Source organism: Bufo gargarizans, chromosome 2, assembly GCF_014858855.1.
Source record: "Bufo gargarizans isolate SCDJY-AF-19 chromosome 2, ASM1485885v1, whole genome shotgun sequence".
Classification (NCBI taxonomy): Eukaryota; Metazoa; Chordata; class Amphibia; order Anura; family Bufonidae; genus Bufo; species Bufo gargarizans.
This window is the reverse complement of record NC_058081.1, coordinates 43,228,768-43,252,699: the sequence shown is the minus strand read 5'-3', so window position 1 is coordinate 43,252,699 and position 23,932 is coordinate 43,228,768. Positions and strand designations below refer to the sequence as shown.

Here is a 23,932-nt window from a genome sequence, read left to right as displayed (position 1 = left end):
CCACATGCCATTTGGAGTCCCTCATAGCACCCTTTATCATTGCGATTTATATACTATGTAATTTTACTGTATATTTCGATATTTATGATGCTGCTTTTATTCAGAATTGTTCTTTATTAGACTGCTATCCACTGTTTTTATTATTCGTATTATTTGTTATATGTTATTGTTTTAGCATTATATTTTAACCGTTGAATCTGCATTAGGTGTAATAAATATTGTCACCATTACTCACCTTGTCCGTATCTCTGTGTGGTCCAGGTGGAGAGTGCTCAGCCTCTCTACATTTTTTATACTTCCATTTTCTATATGACTGGGTGAGTCTTAAGGCTTGGCAGCACCTATCCATTGCTATAAACGGAGTGAGCCACCATACCTTTTATCTACATTATATATAAATATCAGTCCTTTAATTTTCATATATCCTCAGTTATAGAGACAAAAGTATTAGAAAACATCTAAAAAAAACATTGAATTCATGTGTTCGCATTTCCACAGGTGTATACAATCCAGTGTAATCACTATTTTACACTTTTACATTTTTCACTATACAAAGTAATCACTATTTCACGAGGTATCACTGTCTGCCTTGAAAGCAGAGAAATTCAAATTGAGATTTTTTTCAAAATGTTCTATAAATTTAGAATTTTTTATTCTAAATAAAGGTAAAACATATTGACTCAAATTTATTACTAACACGACGAACTAGATGCGGGTGCGTTGCGGGAAAATGCGTGATTTTTTCGCGCAAGTGCAACACATTTTAATGCGTTTTGCACGCGCGTGAGAAAAATCGGCATGTTTAGTACCCAAGCCCGAACTTCTTCACTTGCTTGCGGATGCTTGCGATTTTCACGCAGCCCCATTCACTTCTATGGGGCCTGCGTTGCGTGAAAAACGCACAAAATAGAGCATGCTGCGATTTTCACGCAATGCACAAGTGATGTGTGAAAATCACTGCTCATGTGCACAGCCCCATAGAAATGAAAGGGTCCGGATTCAGTGCGGGTGCAATGCGTTCACCTCCCGCATTGCACCAGCGTGTAAATCTCGCCCGTGTGAAAGACTTAGGCCTCTTTCTCTAATAACACTTTGCAATCTTCCCAAGTAACCAAGGCATGCAAGGCTCTTAAAAATGTGGTAGGCGCCAGAGGCTACAACCCTTTCCACATGCAGCAAAGTCCAAGTTACCTTTACTGTCCTGCACATGCACTTGCCTGGTTCTGTTCTATTTTTTTGCGGTACGGACGGATCACGGACCCATTCAAATTGCGGATGCACAATGTTCATGCGCAAGAGGCCTAAGGCACAATAACTAAGCTGTGTTCCCATGTTCAGCTCTTGGAAGCACACAAATGGCATAGCAAAGTACCGTACACTAACCCAGTGTCACTGCATTAGCCATGTTGAGAGAGACCAGGAAATAGAAACCTGCATAGAACCCGGGAAGTGACATAATGGGACTGGCAGGCGATCAGTGAGGTTTTAATGTATTTTTACTTTTATTTGACCACTTAATGACCTCTTGACAGGGGGGGGGTGCAGGTCACTGCAGGAACGATGGATTAGTGACTCCTGGAGCGCTCCTGCTCTAAAAACTAGCTCTTTCGAACATCTCTGGGTTATTGTGCAGGCTCCTGCTTCACAGCCAGGGTCGGCAGATGCTCCAATCCCAGCTGTTTACCCATTTATTCTCCCCTCTATGATCGGGTCAACTGGTTTCCCAGTGACCCCATTGGAGACTGGGGTGCCCTGCGTTAGCCCTGATTACCTACAAGGAATCTTGGGTCTGTCTGCTCAGTAAGGCCAGGTTCACATCACCGTTTCATTTTTTCCTTCTTCTGATCCGTCAGAAGACCAGGAAAAAAAACGTATCCTGAGCATCCGTTATGTACATTTTGCATCCGTTTGCAACGGATCTCAGACAGAAATGGCTTAAATGGATGCAAAATATGCAGAAGGGATGCTCAGGATACATTTTTATTTTTACAGGATCTGTTTTTTCTCCAGGTCTTCTGATGGACCAGAAGAACAGAAAAGAAATAGTGGTGTGAACCCGGCCTAAGCCTTCTGTTAGGGCTCACTAGTGTTGTCCTAAAACCAGCCTGTGAGACGGGAGTATGCTAAGATAAGATTAAAAAAAAGTTGTAAAATGGTAATTCCATAATTTAGTAAAATGTTATAAATAATGTAATAATAATACAAAAAATCTGGAAAAAAAAGCCATAATTTTATATAAAATACATTTTATTATGCAGATATTAAGTAAAAATAAAAAAACTCTACACACTGGGGTTTTAGATTCCCCCCTATGCTGCTGTAAGAGTCGGCTAATTTATGACTAGACCTGTGAGGAGCTTTGCGAGGCATCCGCGGGGCAACCACGACAAGAATGGACCTGTACATTTTTGGCATGGTCTTTAAAGCTGCACTGCAAAAACTCTCGGCCGCCTGAGCTGTGGGAGCTGGTTTTGGCCGCAGTGCTGAAATCCGCACCCAAAATCCTCCATGTGAACCTATCCTTACAGATCCAGAAAAGCATTCCAAAGAGTGGAGGCGGCACGGCAGAAGGATCTGGCTCCAAATGTTTCATGGTGGTTCCTGGGTGTGGAGCGTTTGAGGGGACGGCAAGGACTGTAGGGCTGCAGTTCTTTTAGATAGCTGATGCCTATGTTGTTTACGGCTTCAAAGGTCTGCAAGCAAATTTTCAAAGTTATCGGGGGTCATTTTATTAACATTTTTATGGCAGACTGTGGAGCACAAATGTTGCAGGACTGCCTTTTGAGACTATTTGAATACCTCTGCTACAAAATCTTACCACACAGATGTTTTTGTACCACGTTTGACGTGTAGGAGGGTTGAAGGGGTGCGGGGGCGTGCTGGGGACGGGACTTCAGCCTGACAAATTTACCAACTTTTAGGCCTGGAAACAGGGTGGCCATATAGATCTTCAGATTGAGAACTTGCACCCCTTGACAGAGTTGGGAGGATTGCAAAAATTTTCTGTAAAAAGAAACTCAGAGGGGAACTTTATGCTATTGGGACCCCCCCCCCCCCCTCCACTTCCCCAACCCATACACAGCCTTGGGAAAGCGGCCTATGGGACACGTGTGTGTTAAAAACGGTGTCTACCTTTGTTAGCACGTGCATTTGGGAACTGCTTCCAGTAAAACGGTCCATCTGTTACCTGCAAAACCAGACTTGCATGCACCAACCCCCCAAACTCACTGACACTAAGGGCACCTGATCCACCATCAGGCAGGAGGTCTCCTTCAAAACCATGGTGTGCCCTCCCATCACTGTATGGCCAAGGGAAGGCCAGAGTGAGGACTGCCACCATGAGTACAAGTATCACCATTATTTTCGCTACTACCACTCCCATCCTTTCTCTGTCCCTTCCTACTCTTTCTGCAGTTGAAAGTTTTATTTTATTTTTTGCATCTCAGACCTCTACCTTACAGCAGACCCAGGTATGTTGACTTTTACAAAACGCACATGAGTACCCCTGTTTTGTAGTAAAGGCAGGGGCTGGATTTTATACACCTGTGGCAATGCCAACACCTTAATTCAATTTCTTTTAAGATGTTTAATATTTTTGTCGGAACAGCGAGGATATATGAAAAGTAAAGGACTTATATCTATATATAAAAGTGTTTGTGTCTGGTTTTGAACTGGGAACCTTTCTCACAGGAGGCGAATGTGATAACCACTACACTACAGAAACCTAATTGACTTACCAACCTGAGGCACTGTGGTTCACAAATGATATTACAAATAGTCAATAATTTCCAAAATGTAGTTGAGGAAGTTGTTATATTGCAGCCTCTGGGGGCAGTACAATCTGAGAATGTGGTCCTTGGCTGTGCCCCTCTGGTCTATGGAGATTGTGTATATACAACCACACACACTGATCAGCCATAACATTAAAACCATGTGAAGTAACGGAGAGTTGCAGTAGCTGTGGTGTCTGTTATGAGGTTCTACAGCAGCTGATGTGTGTATTATGAGGTTCTGAAGCAGCTGTGGTGTGTATTATGAGGTTCTGAAGCAGCTGTAGTGTGTGTTATGATGTTGTTGTACAGCAGCTGAGGTGTGTATTATGAGGTTCTGCAGCAGCTGAGGTGTGTATTAGGAGGTTCTGCAGCAGCTGAGGTGTGTATTATGAGGTTCCACAACAGCTGAGGTGTGTATTATGAGGTTCCACAGCAGCTGAGGTGTGTATTATGAGGTTCTTCAGCAGCTGAGGTGTGTATTAAGATGTTCTACAGCAGCTGAGGTGTGTATTAGGAGGTTCTACAGCAGCTGAGGTGTGTATCATTAGGATGAGGTAGGTTTTGTTTAGGGGGAAGGGATGGAGAAGAAATTTCAAAAGTAAGGCCTGGGCTACACTGCAACTTTTTGTAGCTGATTTTAACTATTGAATGACATCTGCAGTTCACAATCAGCCACGCTACAAAAAGTTGCAGTGTAGCCCAGGCCTTACTTGTTGCAGCAGTGACGTCCAAATACAGAACCACGCTGGAGTTCAGTGAGCTCTTTAGAACAAGCCATTCTTATACAAGTGTGTGTAAAGGCAGGGGTTGGATTTTATACACCTGTGACAATGCAGACACCAGAATTCAATAATAAAGGGATGTTTTCTAATAATTTTGACTGTATAGTGAGGATATATAAAAATGTAAAGTACTGATAGCTATAAAATTGTTTCTGCCCGGTTTCAAACCGGGGACCTTTCGCGTGTGAGGCGAACATGATAACCACTACACTACAGAAACTTAAGTGATTGGCCAATCTGAGGCATCCTATTTCAGAAACGCCTAAGTCATAGGGGAGAATTTACCATGAGGGAAATATCTCAAGTCAGTCCTCGAGTCAGTGTCGGAGGACTTTGTGCCACATTTACCAAATGTCACACGTTGTTTGATAAATTTGTCTTATTCTTTTGTCTAATAAAGCTACTCCAGTTTTCCTACTCCACCTTCCTCCTGGAGTGAGATTAAGACATTTTTGGAACTTTTTTTTATAAAAAAAGTCTCAATGATAATTCTGGAGTGAAACACATTACTATAGCTAACCACGCCCACTTTCCCACCGACATTACAAAACTGGAGTAAGTGGTGTAAAAATGCAAAAAGTGGCAAAGTTTTGCACAAGTGCAAAAATTTGCAAAAGCCCTATTTTTGCAACTTTTTAACGCCAGAGTTCTGGAGTGAAGGCATGATAAATCAGGGCCATAGTGTCCATAATTACATATAGTCAATAATTTCTGAAATTTAGTTTAAGAAGTTGTTTTATTGCAGCCTCCAGGGAGCAGTACAATCTGAGAATATGGTCCTTGGACTAACCAATGTTGTGCACCCCTGGGCTATGCAGATTGTATAGGCCCCCAGAGTGTTTAGCTTGGGCAACACATGGGGGCAATCGCACCAATTTATGTATGTAGGATGGTACTTGTTATCTCCACCTCCCCCCACTCTATAAACCCTTGCTTCTTCTCCTCCGATCACAGCCATTTAGATCCAGTGTGTCCTTGGTGATGGGTTCCCCTCCCGGCCCTGGATCCTGGAAGCTGAACTGCGCTCTATTGAATCGGGAGGAGCTTAGAGAAATCTACATAGCTTGGCGGAATGACAGATGCTTGTTTGAACGGACTAGTGACTGGTGGGAGTATGTTAAAGTCCAGTTTTGTTGTTTCTTTCAGGCCAAGCAACAACAGGCGTGTGAGAAGAAGAGGAACTTCAGAGAGCTGCAGCGTCAGCTGCGATCCCTGCAAGACCTTCATCTGTGCAGCTGGAGCATTAGAGAGGAACTGGAGGAGACCAAAAAGAACCTAAAAAAGGAATTTTGAGGAGGAATCCAAGCAAATCATCTTCGATTTCAAGGTGGAGAACCTGGAGAACGGTGAGAAATGCAACTAGTTTTTTTACAGGAAACTCCACACCGGCCACACGCCCCTGAATGAACTTTGGGACAAGGATGACAACATGCGATCAGGGAAGGAGGAAGTGAAGGGAGTCGTCAAAGACTAGCACAGCGACCATTACTCCATGAAGAACACCGACCTGACAGCCGACGAAAAATACCTGTCAGGTATAACTAACCATCTTGATCCTGCAGGTGTGGAAGCAATGGATGACCCTCTGACGGTGGGGGAGCTGCTCTCTGCCACTAGATCCTTTAAGTCCAGCAGGACCCCGGACAGTGACGGTCTTCCAGCGAAGCTCTATGTAGCGCTGGGAGATCTGATCTGTCCAGACCTGCTGGAACTCTATGAGGAGATGGTGGTGGAGAGTAGAATGCCCCCATCGTTGAGGGAAGGGGAAAAGATGTGATCTGAAAAACTGGGGTCCCATCTCTCTCCTGAACCTGGACTATAAGATCCTCGCCAAGGTACTGGCCAACCGGCTGAAGATTGTCATCGGCAGTCTCTCATGAATTCATGGGCAAGGTGTTGCACAAGCTGGGTCTGGGCAGGAGGTTCTGTTCGTTTGTTAACCTGATGTACCTTGATATTTAAAGCACGGTGTTGGTGAACGGCTGGAAGACTGACCCTTTTTCTGTCCTCTCTGGGGTCAGACAAGGCTGCCCTCTATCAACTCTACTTTTTGTTTGTGTTATAGAGTTCTTTGCGGAGTCTATCTGGCAGTATGGAGAGATCAGAGGGATCACTGCACCAGGACCAGAATACCACAAGGTCAAGTGCTTGCTGCATATGGACGACGTGACCATCTTCTGCGCTGGCCGGCATTTGGTGACACTCGTCCAGACCTGCGAGGAGTTCGGACAAGCTTCAGTGGCCAAAGTCAACTGCGGGAAGTCAGAAGCTATGCACTTTGGGAATTGGCAACTGGCTTCTGCGTAACAAAGTTCTGCCTGTACTACAGTACACCGCATAGGCATGGCCCACTCTTGCCACCGTTTCTAGGGCCATCACCAGAACAGTTTTTCCCTTTGTTTGGGGCTCCAAAATAAACAGAATAAAGCGAGCCATCATGTACAAAGAGCCCCGCAAGGGTGGGAAGGGCATTCCGGACCTGCCCATTTTACTGCGGATTGTCTTTGTTTGTGATAGCATTCACCGGACTCTGACAACTGCAAACGGCTCTGCAGGCAAGGCCATGTCTCACTTCTTTCTCCTGCTCCTCTGGAGGGGTCTAGGTTGGGACAAGTGGTACAGCTTCATCCCTTACAACTAGCACGCTCCCTGGTATTACGGAGATGTTGTCAGGTTTGTGAGGGAGCATCAACTGGAGGGCCACGACAATCCACAAGATAATCAGAGCGAAGGACTTGGTGGAGTCAATTCCAGGGCTCCCTGATGAGACCGCAGAGACAGTATGGACTAATGTGTCTTCAGACAGGTTAACCAAAGGGCACAAGGACATAAGGACATGTCATGGATGGCCATCCAGGGAGGCTTGCCTATGGGGTCATTAATGCACGCCCGCAACCTATGCAAAACCCGGAACTGCCCCAGGTTTTACTTCAGAGGAAACATCTTATCACCTGTTCTGGGAGAGATCCTTTGTGCAGAGCCTTTTGGGTGCCCTGGAACATGAACTCAAAGACTCTGTGCCCAGGAAAAGCCTGCAACACACCTCAATGTTGTACGGACTATTTCCTGGGATTTATATTGTTGAGGCCATGCGCCTTATGAACTGTTTTAAGAATGCTATATGGCTTGCCAGGAACCTGCTCATCCTCAGGAGGGAGAGTATGTCCGTCCTGGACTGCCGCAGGTTTACCCACAGCCTGTTGCGGGATTACAACATTTTGGACGTCGACGAAGAAGAGGACTAAACCCCTCTCCTTCCCCCTCTCCCCCCTTTTGTGTCTGTTCTTTCAATAAAGCTTGGGGCATGTGATTTCCCCTCCCTACCCCCTCCTTCCCACCCCCCTCCCCTCATCACTGTCTAAATGCTTTGTTGAATGGTAAGTGATTAAATAGGAATGCTAGTGTAGCATGCATTGTGATGTATAGTGTAGGTTAGCCTGTGCTTTACATAACAATACCATGCTATGAAAGACAATTGTAAGTATTTATTAAGTGCTGCCTCGTGGCCTTCGCAGCACTAAGTATGTATGTTTGACTATTTTATTGTAATAAAGGTGTTTTCAATAAAAAAATACTCACATTGGCAAATCACTTCAGTTTCTGTAGTGTAGTGGTTATCACGTTCGCCTCACACGCGAAAGGTCCCCGGGCAGAAACACTTTTATATATAAATATCAGTCCTTTAGTTTTCATATATCCTCACTTATAGAGACAAAAGTATTAGAAAACATCTAAAAAAAACATTGAATTCAGGTGTTCGCATTTCCACAGGTGTATAAAATGCAGTGTAATCACTATTTTACACTTTTACATTTTTCAATATACAAAGTAATCACTATTTCACGAGGTATCACTGTCTGCCTTAATAGCAGAGAAATTCTAATTTCTAAAATTTTTATTTTTTTTCAAAATGTTCTATAAATTTAGAATTTTTTTATTCTAAATAAAGGTAAAACATATTGACTCAAATTTATCACTAACACGAAGAACAAGATGCAGGTGCGTCGCGGGAAAATGATCGATTTTTCCGCGCGAGCGCCAAATTTTTTTTATGCGTTTTGCACACGCGTGAGAAAATTCGGCATGTTTGGTACCCAAACCCGAACTTCCTCACAGAAGTTCGGGTTTGGGTTAGGTGTTGTGTAGATTTTATTATTTTCCCTTGAAACATGGTTTCCCAACACAGCAACACAACACAACAACGCAGCCCGGTTTCTCTTCTGTCTTCTTCTTTGCTATGCAGGAGGAAAAGGACGTGTAATGATGTCACTGCACTCATCACATGGTCCATCACCATGGTGATGGATTATGTGATGGACCATGTGATGAGCACAGTGATGTCATCAAAGGTCCTTTACCAAAGTCCTGAAGAAAGAAGAGAAGCCATGCTGCTCGAACAAGTGGATGAGGTGAGTTAAATTATTGAAAACTTTTTTTAACCCTTCTAGCCCTATTTTACGAAGCATTCTGTATTAAGAATGCTCTTATTTTCCCTTATAACCATGTTATAAGGGAAAATAATAATGATCGGGTCCCCATCCCGATCATCTCCTAGCAACCATGCGTGAAAATTGCACCACATCCGAACTTGCTTGCGGATGCTTGCGATTTTCACGCAGCCCCATTCACTTCTATGGGGCCTGCATTGCGTGAAAAACGCACAAAATATTAACCCTTTTAGCAACAAATTAAGTCTTAGCAGTGATCTACTGGGTCACTGCATTAGCCATGTTGAGAGAGACCAGGAAATAGAAACCTGCATAGAACCCGGGAAGTGACATAATGGAACTGGCAGGCGATCGGTGAGGTTTTAATGTATTTTTACTTTTATTTGACCACTTAATGACCTCTTGACAGGGGGGTGGTGCAGGTCACTGCAGGAACGATGGATTAGTGACTCCTGGAGCGCTCCTGCTCTAAAAACTAGCTCTTACGAACATCTCTGGGTTATTGTGCAGGCTCCTGCTTCACAGCCAGGGTCGGCAGATGCTCCAATGCCAGCTGTTTACCCTTTGATTCTCCCCTCTATGATCGGGTCAACTGGTTTCCCAGTGACTCCATTGGAGACTGGGGTGCCCTGCGTTAGCCCTGATTACCTACAAGGAATGTCGGGGCTGTCTGCTCAGTAAGGCCAGGTTCACATCACAGTTTCATTTTCCCTTCTTCTGATCCGTCAGACTACCAGGAAAAAAACTGATCCTGTAAAAAAATGTACCTGAGCATCCGTTATGTACATTTTCCATCCGTCTGCAATGGATCTCAGACAAAAATGGCTCAAATGGATGCAAAATATGCAGAAGGGATGATCAGGATCAGTGATGGCCAGTTCGCAGTGTTCGCCAGCGAACACATGCGGGCTCCCATCTTGACTCACCCTTCCGGCGATGCATAGGTAAACCCTTACCTGTGCCTGTTCCGCGAGCTGGTCTGAAATCAAATGCGGTCACCAGGAGCAGGCAGTTCCGAGAATAGCCGCCGGGTGCCTTCATCAGGCTGTTCTCGGAACTGCCTGCTCCCGGTGACCGCATTTGATTTCAGACCGGCTCGTGGCACAGGTAAGGGCTTACCTGTGCATCACCTAACGGGTGAGTCAAGATAGCAGTCCGGATGTGTTCGCTGTTTTTTCTCCAGGTCTTCTGATGGACCAGAAGAACAGAAAAGAAATAGTGGTGTGAACCCGGCCTAAGCCTTCTGTTAGGGATCACTAGTGTTGTCCTAAAACCAGCCTGTGAGACGGGAGTATGCTAAGATAAGTTTCAAATAAAAAGTTGTAAAATAGTAATTCCATAATGTAGTAAAATGTTATAAATAATGTAATAATACAAAGAAATCTGGAAAAAAGCCATAATTTTATATAAAATACATTTTATTATGCACATATTAAGTAAAAATAAAAAACTGTACACACTGGGGAAATTTTTTTTTTTTTACAATGGTCTTAGATTTCCCCCCTATGCTGCTGTAAGAGTCGGCTCATTTATGACTAGGCCTGCGAGGAGCTTTGCGAGGCATCCGTGGGGCAACCACGACAAGAATGGACCTGTACATTTTTGGCATGGTCTTTAAAGCTGCACTGCAAAAACTCTCGGCCGCCTGAGCTGTGGGAGCTGGTTTTGGCCGCAGTGTTGAAATCTGCATCCAAAATCCTCCATGTGAACCTATCCTTACAGATCCAGAAAAGCATTCCTGAGAGTGGAGGCGGCACGGCAGAAGGATCTGGCTCCAAATGTTTTATGGTGGTTCCTGGGTGTGGAGCGTTTGAGGGGACAGCAAGGACTGTAGGGCTGCAGTTCTTTTAGGTAGCTGGTGCCTATGTTGTTTACGGCTTCAAAGGTCTGCAAGCAAATTTGAAAAATTATTGGGGGTCATTTTATGAACATTTTTATGGCAGATTGTGGAGCACAAATGTTGCAGGACTGCCTTTTGCGACTATTTGAACACCTCTGCTACAAAATCTTACCACACAGATGTTTTTGTACCACGTTTGACGTGTAGGAGGGTTGAAGGGGTGCGGGGGAGAGCTGGGGACGGGACTTCAGCCTGACAAATTTACCTTTAGGCCTGGAAACAGGGTGGCCATATAGATCTTCAGATTGAGAACTTGCACCCCTTGACAGAGTTGGGAGGATTGCAAAAATTATCTGTGAAAAGAAACTCAAAGGGGAACTTTATGCTTTTTAGACACCCCCCCCCCCCCCCCCCCCCACTTCCCCAACCCATACACAGCCTTGGGAAAGCCGCCTATGGGACACGTGTGTGATAAAAACTGTGTCTACCTTTGTTAGCACGTGCATTTGGGAACTGCTTCCAGTAAAACGGTTCATCTGTTACCTGCAAAACCAGACTTGCATCCACCAACCCCCCAAACTCACTGACACTAAGGGCACCTGATCCACCATCAGGCAGGAGATCTCCTTCTGTCCCCTCCTACTCTTTCTGCAGTTGGAAGTTCTTCTTTTTTGCATCTCAGACCTCTACCTTACAGCAGACCCAGGTATGTGGACTTTCACAAAACGCACATGAGTACCCCTGTTTTGTAGCAAAGGCAGGGGCTGGATTTTATACACCTGTGGCAATGCGAACACCTGAATTCAATTTCTTTTGAGATGTTTAATATTTTTGTCGGTACAACGAGGATATATGAAAAGTAAAGGACTGATATCTATATATAAAAGTGTTTGTGTCTGGTTTTGAACTGGGAAGTTGTTATACTGCAGCCTCTGGGGGCAGTACAATCAGAGAATGTGGTCCTTGGCTGTGCCCCTCTGGTCTATGGAGATTGTGTATATACAACTACACACACACACTGATCAGCCATAACATTAAAACCATGTGAAGTAACGGAGAGTTGCAGTAGCTGTGGTGTCTTTTATGAGGCTCTACAGCAGCTGATGTGTGTATTATGAGGTTCTGAAGCAGCTGTAGTGTGTTATGATGTTGTTGTACAGCAGCTGAGGTGTGTATTAGGAGGTTCTACCACAGCTGAGGTGTGTATTATGAGGTTCTGCAGCAGCTGAGGTGTGTATTATGAGGTTCCACAGCAGCTGAGGTGTGTATTATGAGGTTTTGCAGCAGCTGAAGTGTGTATCAAGAGGTTCTACAGCAGCTGAGGTGTGTATCATTAGGATGAGGTAGGTTTTGTATAGGGGGAAGGGACGGAGAAGAAGTTTCAAGAAGTAAGGCCTGGGCTACACTGCAACTTTTTGTATCGCGGTTGATTTTAACTTTTGAATGACATCTGCAGTTTACAATCAGCCGCGCTGCAAAAAGTTGCAGTGTAGCCCAGGCCTTACTTGTTGCAGCAGTGACCTCCAAATACAGAACCACGCTGGAGTTCAGTGAGCTCTTTAGAACAAGCCATTCTTATACAAGTGTGTGTAAAGGCAGGGGTTGGATTTTATACACCTGTGGCAATGCAGACACCAGAATTCAATGATAAAGGGATGTTTTCTAATAATTTTGTCTAAATAGTGAGGATATATAAAAATGTAAAGAACTGATAGCTATAAAAATGTTTCTGCCCGGTTTTGAACCGGGGACCTTTCGCGTGTGAGGCGAACGTGATAACCACTACACTACAGAAACTTAAGTTATTTTTCCAATCTGAGGCATCCTATTTCAGAAACGCCTAAGTTATAGGGGAGAATTTACCATGAGGGAAATATCTCAAGTCAGTTTTGGTTGAGTCAGTGTCGGAGTTTTGGTTGAGTCACGCGTTGTTTGATAAATTTGTCTTATTCTTGTGTCTAATAAAGCTACTCCAGTTTTCCTACTCCACCTTCCTCCTGGAATGAGATTAAGACATTTTTGGAACTTAAAAAAAAAAAAAAAAAAGTCTCAATGATAATTCTGGAATGAAAAACATTAACATAGCTAACCACGCCCACTTTCCCACCCACATTACAAAACTGGAGTGAGTGGTGTAAAAAAGCAAAAAGTGGCAAAGTTTTGTGCGAGTGCAAAAAGTCGCAAAAAACGCCAGAGTTCTGGAGTGAAGGTATGATAAATCAGGGCCATAGTGTCTACAATTACAAATAGTCAATCATTTCTGAAATTTAGTTTAAGAAGTTGTTTTATTGCAGCCTCCAGGGAGCAGTACAATCTGAGAATTTGGTCCTTGGACTAACCAAGGTTGTGCACCCCTGGTCTATGCAGATTGTATAGGCCCCCTAGAGTGTTTAGCTTGGGCAACACATGGGGGCAATCACACCATTTTATGTATGTAGGATGGTACTTGTTATCGCCCCCCCCCCCCCCCACACACACACACACACACACACACACACACACACACACACTCTCTATACACCCTTGCTTCTTCTAAGATCACAGCCATTCAGGTCCAGTGTGTCCTTGGTGACGGGTTCCCCTCCCTGCCCTGGATCCTGGAAGGTGAACTGCGCTCTATTGAATCGTGAGGAGCTAAGAGAGATCTACATAGCTTGGGGGAATGACAAATGTTTGTTTGAACGGACTAGTGACTGGTGGGAGTATGTTAAAGTCCAGTTTCGTTGTTTCTTTCACGCCAAGCAACAACAACAGGCGTGTGAAAAGAAGAGGAACTTCAGAGAGCTGCAGCGTCAGCTGCGATCCCTGCAAGACCTTCATCTGTGCGGCTGGAGCGTTAGAGAGGAACTGGAGGAGACCAAAAAGAGCCTGAAAAGGCATTTTGGGGAGGAATCCAAGCGAATCATCTTCCATTCCAAGGTGGAGAACCTGGAGAACGGTGAGAAATGCAACTCGTTCTTTTACAGGAAACTCCACGCCGGCCACTCGCCCCTGAATGAACTTCGGGACAAGGACAACAACATGCGATCAGGGAAGGAGGAAGTGAAGGGAGTCGTCAAAGACTAGTACAGCGACCATTACTCCATGAAGAACACCGACCTGACAGCCGCTGATAATTTCCTAACCATCTTGATCCTGCAGGTGTGGAGGCAATGGATGACACTCTGACGGTGGGGGAGCAGCTCTCTGCCGCTAGATCCTTTAAGTCCGGCAGGGCAGTGACGGTTTTCCAGCGGAGCTCAATGTAGCGCTGGGGATCTGATCTGTCTAGACCTGCTGGAACTCTATGAGGAGATGGTGGTGGAGAGTAGAATGCCCCCATCGTTGAGGGAAGGGGAAGAGATGTGATCTGAAAAACTGGCATCCCATCTCTCTCCTGAACCTGGACTACAAGATCCTCGTCAAGGTACTGGCCAACCGGCTGAAGATTGTCATCGGCAGGATCGTCCACCCATATCAGACCTGCGGCATTCCTGGCCGCAGGATCGCAAATATTCTTGCTCTCATGAGAGACATGGTACAATACATCAAAGACCGCCGTGTACACGCGGCCCTGGTCAGCCTCGATCAGGAGAAGGTCTTTGACTAAGTCTCTCATGAATTCATGGGCAAGGCGTTGCACAAGCTGGGTCTGGGCAGGAGGTTCTGTTCGTTTGTTAACCTCATGTAACTTGATATTTAAAGCACGGTGTTGGTGAACGGCTGGAAGAATGACCTTTTTTCTGTCCTCTCTGGGGTCAGACAAGGCTGCCCTATATCACCTCTCCTTTTTGTATGTGTTAAAGAGTTCTTTGCGGAGTCTATTCGGCAGAATGGAGAGATCAGAGGGATCACTGCACCAGGACCGGGATACCACAAGGTCAAGTGCTTGCTGTACATCGTCGACGTGACCATCTTCTGCGCTGGCTGGCGTTTGGTGACTGCACTCGTCCAGACCTACGAGGAGTTCGGACAAGCTTCAGGGGCCAAAGTCAACTGCGGGAAGTCAAAAGGTATGCACTTCGGCGACTGGCAACTGTCTTCCTCTGCCCCGTTCCCATTTACCATCAAATCAGACTTCATCCAGATCCTGGGAGTCTGGTTCGGGAAGGAAGGCACAGCCCTCAAATCTTGGAAAGACCGCTTGACCAAGGTGAACCAAAGGATTGGACTATGGAGCCTTGGGCAGCTCACTATTGAGGGCAAAGCACTCTTTCTGCGTAACAAAATTCTGCCTGTACTACAGTACACCGCACAGGCATGGCCCACTCTTGCCATCACCAGGGCCATCACCAGGACAGTGTTTCCCTTTGTTTGGGGCTCCAAAATAGACAGAGTAAAGCGATCGATCATGTATAAAAAGCCCCGCAAGGGTGCGAACGGCATTCCGGACCTGCCCAATTTTCTGCAGATTGCCTTTGTTTGTGACAGCGTTCGCCGGACTCTGACAACTGCAAACGGCTTTGCGGGCAAGGCCATGTATCACTTCTTCCTCCTACCCCTCTGGAGGGGTCTAGGTTGGGACAAGTGCGACTGCTCCATCCCTTACTACTAGCACGCTCCCTGGTATTACGGAGATGTTGTCAGGTTTGTGAGGGAGCATCAACTGGAGGGCAACGACAATCCACATGATAATCAGAGCGAAGGACTTGGTGAAGTCAATTCCAAGGCTCCCTGATGACACTGCAGAGACAGTATGGACTAATGTGTCTTCAGACAGGTTAACCAAAGGGCATAAGGACTTATCATGGATGGCCATCCAGGGAGGCTTGCCTATAGGGTCATTAATGCACACCCGCAACCTATGCAAAACCCTGTACTGCCCCAGGTTCCACTTCAGAGCAAATATCTTATCACCTGTTCTGGGAGTGATTCTTTGCGCAGGGCCTGTTGGATGCCCTGGAACATGAACTCAAAGACTCTGTGCCCAGGAACAGCCTGCAACACACCTCAGTGTTGTACGGACTATTTCCTGGGATTCACACTGTTGAGGCCATGCGCCTTATGTACTGTTTTAAGGATGCTATATGGCTTGCCAGGAACCGACTCATCCTCAGGAGGGAGAGCATGTCCGTCCTGGACTGCCGCAGGTTTACCCACAGCCTGTTGCGGGATTACAACATTTTGGACGTAGACGAAGAAGAGGACTAAACCCCTCTCCTTCCCCCTCTCCCCCCTTTTGTGTCTGTCCTTTCAATAAAGCTTGGGGCATGTGATTTCCCCTCCCTACCCCCTCCTTCCCATCCCCCTCCCCTCATCACTGTCTAAATGCTTTGTTGAATGGTAAGTTATTAAATAGGAATGCTAGTGTAGTATGCATTGTGATGTATAGTGTAGGTTAGCCTGGCGTCACCTAACAATACCATGCTATGAAAGACGATTGTAAGTATTTATTAAGTGCTGCCTCGTGGCCTGGGCAGCACAAAGTATGTATGTTTGACGATTTTATTGTAATAAAGGTGTTTTCAATAAAAAAAAAAACTTAGGGATTTCTGAATCACGGTGCCTCATATTGGCAAATCACTTCAGTTTCTGTAGTGTAGTGGCTATCACGTTCGCCTCACACGCGAAAGGTCCCCGGTTCGAAACCGGGCAGAAACACTTTTATATCTAAATATCAAAAATTTATAAAAAAATGTAGAGAGGCTGAGCACTCTCCACCTGGACCACACAGAGATACGGACAAGGTGAGTAATGGTGACAATATTTATTACACCTAATGCAGATTCAACGGTTAAAATATAATCCTAAAACAATAACATATAACGAATAATACGAATAATAAAAACAGTGGATAGCAGTCTAATAAAGAACAATTCTGAATAAAAGCAGCATCATAAATATCGAAATATACAGTAAAATTACATAGTATATAAATCGCAATGATAAAGGGTGCTATGAGGGACTCCAAATGGCATGTGGAACGCTTAAAGATGAATATAATTACGGTAGTTGGAATTCGATGTGATGAAAAATTGATATTCTGAAAAATCGATAAAGTGTTCAGTGTTTATTCGAATAGATGTCCAGACAAAATTCGATAAATTCTATTAGATTATTTAAGCAGATTCAACATATATCCCCGACATATATTCGAAACGCGTCTGGTTACTTTAAGACCCGCACATCAGCTGATGAACACGTCTTGACCCCCACATCTTGGACTTGGATCTTTACCCTGTTGAATCTTCGATTCTCTGGCATACAGCGAACATTCTGACCTAAAACCAACTGGGTCTTGATAAACGCTAAACTTCACCTACATACTCGTTATACCTGAAAAAGCTGGGAAGACCGCTGGAGAATATTGATATCGGGGACTGCAAAATCGCCTGAACTGCTCCAGTTGAATCACCATTACCAGGAACCTACGGATCTGACACCATTAGCCACGTGGGACGCCACTGTGTGCTCTAGTCAGACGGCAATCGAAAGTGCAATCATTGTATGCCATTCAGGGGATATATGTCGAATCTGCTTAAATAATCGAATAGAATTTATCGAATTTTGTCTGGACATCTATTCGAATAAACACTGAGCACTTTATCGACAAACATTTACCGATTTTTCAGAATATCGATTTTTCATCACATCGAATTCCAACTAATTATATTCATCTTTAAGGGTTCCACATGCCATTTGGAGTCCCTCATAGCACCCTTTATCATTGCGATTTATATACTATGTAATTTTACTGTATATTTCGATATTTATGATGCTGCTTTTATTCAGAATTGTTCTTTATTAGACTGCTATCCACTGTTTTTATTATTCGTATTATTTGTTATATGTTATTGTTTTAGCATTATATTTTAACCGTTGAATCTGCATTAGGTGTAATAAATATTGTCACCATTACTCACCTTGTCCGTATCTCTGTGTGGTCTGGGTGGAGAGTGCTCAGCCTCTCTACATTTTTTATACTTCCATTTTCTATATGACTGGGTGAGTCTTAAGGCTTGGCAGCACCTATCCATTGCTATAAACGGAGTGAGCCACCATACCTTTTATCTACATTATATATAAATATCAGTCCTTTAATTTTCATATATCCTCAGTTATAGAGACAAAAGTATTAAAAAACATCAAAAAAAAACCATTGAATTCAGGTGTTCGCATTTCCACAGGTGTATACAATCCAGTGTAATCACTATTTTACACTTTTACATTTTTCACTATACAAAGTAATCCCTATTTCACGAGGTATCACTATCTGCCTTGAAAGCAGAGAAATTCAAATTTCAAAAATTGAGATTTTTTGCCAAATTTTCTATAAATTTATAATTTTTTATTCTAAATAAAGGTAAAACATATTGACTCAAATTTATTACTAACACGACAAACTAGATGCGGGTGCGTTGCGGGAAAATGCGCAATTTTTTTGCGCGAGTGCAACACATTTTAATGCGCTTTGCACGCGCGTGAGAAAAATCGGCATGTTTAGTACCCAAGCCCGAACTTCTTCACAGAAGTTCGGGTTTGGGTTAGGTGTTGTGTAGATTTTATTATTTTCCCTTATAACATGGTTATAACGGAAAATAATAGCATTCTTAATACAGAATGCGCAGTACAATATGGATAGAGGGGTTACAAAAAAATAAAATAAATTAAACTCACCTCATCCACTTGTTCGCGCATCCTCTTCTTCTTTGCTGTGCAGGAGGAAAAGGACATGTGGTGACGTCACTGTGCTCATCAATTGGTCCGTCACATAATTCATCGTGATGGATCATGTGATGGACCATGTGATGAGCACAGTGATGTCATCAAAGGTCCTTTACCCAGGTCCTGAAGAAAATAGAAAGAGAAGCCGTGCTGCGCTTACAAGTGGATGAGGTGAGTTAAATTTTTATTTATTTTTTAAATTTAACCCCTCCAGCCCTATTTTACTAAGCATTCTGTATTATGAATGCTATTATTTTCCCTTATAACCATGTTATAAGGGAAAATAATAATGATCAGGTCCCCATCCCGATCATCTCATAGCAACCATGCGTGAAAATCACAACGCATCCGCACTTGCTTGCGGATGCTTGCGATTTTCACGCAGCCCCATTCACTTCTATGGGGCCTGCGTTGCGTGAAAAACACACAATATAGAACATGCTGCGATTTTCACGCAATGCACAAGTGATGTGTGAAAATCACTGCTCATGTGCACAGCCCCATAGAAATGAAAGGGTCCGGATTCAGTGCGGGTGTAATGCGTTCACCTCCCGCATTGCACCAGCGTGTAAATCTCGCCCGTGTGAAAGACTTAGGCCTCTTTCTCTAATAACACTTTGCAATCTTCCCAAGTAACCAAGGCATGCAAGGCTGTCCAAAATGTGGTAGGCGCCAGAGGCTACAACCCTTTCCACATGCAGCAAAGTCCAAGTTACCTTTACTGTCCTGCACATGCACTTGCCTGGTTGTAAACAGTCTGTCAAAGTTCTTCTTTCTTTTCAGGGCTTTAGGTACCGTATTTTTCGCCCTATAAGACGCACCGGCCCATAAGACGCACCTAGGTTTTTGAGGAGGAAAATAAGAAAAAAAATATTTTGAACCAAAAGGTGCGCTTTTGAACTAATTGTGGTCTGTGGGTGACGCACTGTTATGGAGGATCTGTGGATGACACACTGTTATGGGGGATCTGTTGTTATGGGGGATCTGTGGGTGACGGACTGTTATGGGGGATCTGTGGGTGACGCACTGTTATGGGGGATCTGTGGATGACGCACTGTTATGGGGGATCTGTGGGTGACGCACTGTTATGGGGGATCTGTGGGTGACGCACTGTTATGGGGGATCTGTTGTTATGGGGGATCTGTGGGTGACACTTATGGGGGATCCTCTCTGGATGGCACTGTTATGAGGATCTGTGTATGACAGTTATGGGGGGGATCTGTGGATGACACATATATAGCATCTTATGCTATGTGTCATCCACAGATCCCCTCCATAAGTGTGGGGGTCGCATTTGCTTTTATAATGGGGGTGGGTGTCGCATCTGCATTTATAATGACAGCGGGGCCCGTGCAGTGACTGTATTCTACTACACGGGCCCCGCTCACTGTATAATCATATCCCTAATAGTTAATCGTTGTATGCATGTAAAAGCATAATGAGCGATAATGATGAGCGCTGTCTATTACTTACAAGTAGAAGCGCTTGTTGTACAGCAGCTGAGGTGTGTATTAGGAGGTTCTGCAGCAGCTGAGGTGTGTATTAGGAGGTTCTGCAGCAGCTGAGGTGTGTATTATGAGGTTCCACAACAGCTGAGGTGTGTATTAGGATGTTCTACAGCAGCTGAGGTGAGTATTAGGAGGTTCTACAGCAGCTGAGGTGTGTATCATAAGAAATTTCAAGAAGTAAGGCCTGGGCTACACTGCAACTTTTTGTATCGCGGCTGATTTTAACTATTGAATGACATCTGCAGTTCACAATCAGCCGCGCTACAAAAAGTTGCAGTGTAGCCCAGTCCTTACATGTTGCAGCAGTGACATCCAAATACAGAACCACGCTGGAGTTCAGTGAGCTCTTTAGAACAAGCCATTCTTATACAAGTGTGTGTAAAGGCAGGGGTTGGATTTTATACACCTGTGACAATGCAGACACCAGAATTCAATAATAAAGGGATAATTTCTAATAATTTTGTCTGTATAGTGAGGATATATAAAAATGTTAAGTACTGATAGCTATAAAAGTGTTTCTGCCCGGTTTCGAACCGGGGACCTTTCGCGTGTGAGGCGAACGTGATAACCACTACACTACAGAAACTTAAGTGATTTGCCAATCTGAGGCATCCTATTTCAGAAACGCCTAAGTCATAGGGGAGAATTTACTATGAGGGAAATATCTTAAGCCAGTTTTGGTTGAGTCAGTGTCGGAGGACTTTGTGCCGCATTTACCCAGGGGTGGGATTCAAATTTTTAACAACAGGTTCCCTACTCAGCGGTGGATACGCAGCGCGTCACGAGTCATGACACATATTTACATACACCATATATATGCAACACAGTCACGACATATTTACATACACCATATATACACTACACACAAATACACTATATATACACTACACACATACCACTCAACTTTTAAAAAGCCTTAGGCCCCCTCTTTATTATTACTGTAACGGCCCCCTCTTTGTTATTACTGTAACGGCCCCCTCTTTGTTATTACTGTAACGGCCCCCTCTTTGTTATTACTGTAACGGCCCCCTCTTTATTATTATTATAATGGCCCACTCTTTATTTTTAATGTAATGGCCCCCACTTTATTATTAATATAATGGCCCCCACTTTATTATTAATATAATGGCCCCCTCTTTATTATTAATATAATGGCCCCCACTTTAATAACAAAGAGGGGGCCATTACATTAATAACAAAGAGGGAGCCATTACATTAATAATAAAGAGGGGGCCATTATATTAATAATAAAGAGGGGGTCATTACATTAATAACAAAGAGGGGCCATTACATTAATAATAAAGAGGGGGCATTACATTAATAATAAAGAGGGGGCCATTACATTAATAATAAAGAGGGGGCCATTATATTAATAATAAAGAGGGGGCCATTACATAGTGGAGTACCGCTTAAAAAAGCTGCTCTTACTCTGTGGGCAAAATAGATGTGTTTCCCTGTGTGTGGCCACCTTAAATATTGTCATCAACCCCATCCATAACTCTTGTTTGGCTAAAAGAATCTAAACATTGGGTCAGGATGAGGGGAAGGTGGAGTAGGCACCTGCTTAGGAGAAATAATTAATACTTACCTCTCTCTCCTTCACAGCTTGTGGCATCCTGGTACAGGCGGTCACCAATGCCTCGCTCACTGTGCCTTCCCGCGCCGCGTCATCGCGTCATCTCGCGAGATCCGCCGCAGGAGGTCACAGTGAGGTACGTGACTAAGTCCTGCGTCGCACCTCAACTGAAGCCGCTCCCCCGGCCCCTCCTCACTTCGCCTGCCCAGCTGCCCTGCACAGTGCGCGTCACACAGGGCCTCTCCTCTCGGCTTCCGCTCCGCCCCCACCCCTATAGCTACGCCACTGGTGCAGGCGCAGCTGCAGGACCGGGTCGGGATCCCTGCTTCTCACCGGTCCTGCGAACCGCCTGTAATTTTAACAAACGGTTCGGCAGAACCGGAGAGAACCGGCTGGATCCCATGCCTGCATTTACCAAATGTCACACGTTGTTTGATAAATTTGTCTTATTCTTTTGTCTAATAAAGCTACTCCAGTTTTCCTACTCCACCTTCCTCCTGGAGTGAGATTAAGACATTTTTGGAACTTTTTTTATAAAAAAAGTCTCAATGATAATTCTGGAGTAAATCACATTACTATAGCTAACCACGCCCACTTTCCCACCGACATTACAAAACTGGAGTAAGTGGTGTAAAAATGCAAAAAGTGGCAAAGTGGCACAAGCCCTTTTTAAGTTCTGGAGTGAAGGTATGATAAATCAGGGCCAATTACATATAGTCAATAATTTCTGAAATTTAGTTTAAGAAGTTGTTTTATTGGAGCCTCCAGGGAGCAGTACAATCTGAGAATATGGTCCTTGGACTAACCAAGGTTGTGCACCCCTGGTCTATGCAGATTGTATAGGCCCCCAAAAGTGTTTAGCTTGGGCAACACATGGGGGCAATCACACCATTTTATGTATGTAGGATGGTACTTGTTATCTCCACCTCCCCCCCACTCTATAAACCCTTGCTTCTTCTCCTCCGATCACAGCCATTTAGATCCAGTGTGTCCTTGGTGACGGGTTCCCCTCCCGGCCCTGGATCCTGGAAGCTGAACTGCGCTCTATTGAATCGGGAGGAGCTTAGAGAAATCTACATAGCTTGGCGGAATGACAGATGCTTGTTTGAACGGACTAGTGACTGGTGGGAGTATGTTAAAGTCCAGTTTTGTTGTTTCTTTCAGGCCAAGCAACAACAGGCGTGTGAGAAGAAGAGGAACTTCAGAGAGCTGCAGCGTCAGCTGCGATCCCTGCAAGACCTTCATCTGTGCGACTGGAGCATTAGAGAGGAACTGGTGAGACCAAAAAGAACCTAAAAAAGGAATTTTGAGGAGGAATCCAAGCAAATCATCTTCCATTCCAAGGTGGAGAACGGTGAGAAATGCAACTAGTTCTTTTACAGGAAACTCCACACCGGCCACACGCATCTGAATGAACTTCGGGACAAGGACGACAACATGCGATCAGGGAAGGAGGAAGTGAAGGGAGTCGTCAAAGACTAGTACAGCGACCATTACTCCATAAAGAACACTGACCTGACAGCCGACGATAAATACCTGTCAGGTATAACTAACCATCTTGATCCTGCAGGTGTGGAGGCAATGGATGACCCTCTGACGGTGGGGGAGCTGCTCTCTGCCGCTAGATCCTTTAAGTCCAGCAGGACCCCGGGCAGTGACGGTCTTCCAGCGGAACTCTATGTAGCGCTGAGGGATCTGATCTGTCCAGACCTGCTGGAACTCTATGAGGAGATGGTGGTGGAGAGTAGAATGCCCCCATCGTTGAGGGAAGGGGAAAAGATGTGATCTGAAAAACTGGCGTCCCATCTCTCTCCTGAACCTGGACTATAAGATCCTCGCCAAGGTACTGGCCAACCGGCTGAAGATTGTCATCGGCAGGATCGTCCACCCGGATCAGACCTGCGTCATTCCCGGCCGCAGGATCGCAAATATTCTTGCTCTCATGAGAGACATGGTACAAAACATCAAAGACCGCCGTGTACACGCGGCCCTGGTCAGCCTCGATCAGTAGAAGGCCTTTGACCAAGTCTCTCATAAATTCATGGGCAAGGTGTTGCACAAGCTGGGTCTGGGCAGGAGGTTCTGTTCGTTTGTTAACCTGATGTACCTTGATTTTTAAAGCACGGTGTTGTTGAACGGCTGGAAGACTGACCCTTTTTCTGTCCTCTCTGGGGTCAGACAAGGCTGCCCTCTATCATCTCTACTTTTTGTTTGTGTTATAGAGTTCTCTGCGGAGTCTATCTGGCAGTATGGAGAGATCAGAGGGATCACTGCACCAGGACCAGAATACCACAAGGTCAAGTGCTTGCTGTACATGGACGACGTGACCATCTTCTGCGCTGGCCGGCATTTGGTGACACT

At 44.7% G+C, this 23,932-nt stretch overlaps 4 non-coding genes across 4 annotated transcripts; 1 reads left to right on the top strand and 3 right to left on the bottom strand.

Annotated features, from left to right (window-relative positions):
• Positions 1-4,702: 4,702 nt before the first annotated feature.
• Positions 4,703-4,775, bottom strand: TRNAV-CAC. Its single transcript has one exon. It is a non-coding gene; the product is annotated as a tRNA-Val (tRNA).
• Positions 4,776-12,567: 7,792 nt separating this feature from the next.
• TRNAV-CAC lies at positions 12,568-12,640 on the bottom strand. Its single transcript has one exon. It is a non-coding gene; the product is annotated as a tRNA-Val (tRNA).
• A 3,710-nt stretch (positions 12,641-16,350) lies between these two features.
• On the top strand, positions 16,351-16,423 carry TRNAV-CAC. Its single transcript has one exon. It is a non-coding gene; the product is annotated as a tRNA-Val (tRNA).
• Positions 16,424-20,508: 4,085 nt separating this feature from the next.
• On the bottom strand, positions 20,509-20,581 carry TRNAV-CAC. Its single transcript has one exon. It is a non-coding gene; the product is annotated as a tRNA-Val (tRNA).
• Positions 20,582-23,932: the final 3,351 nt, after the last annotated feature.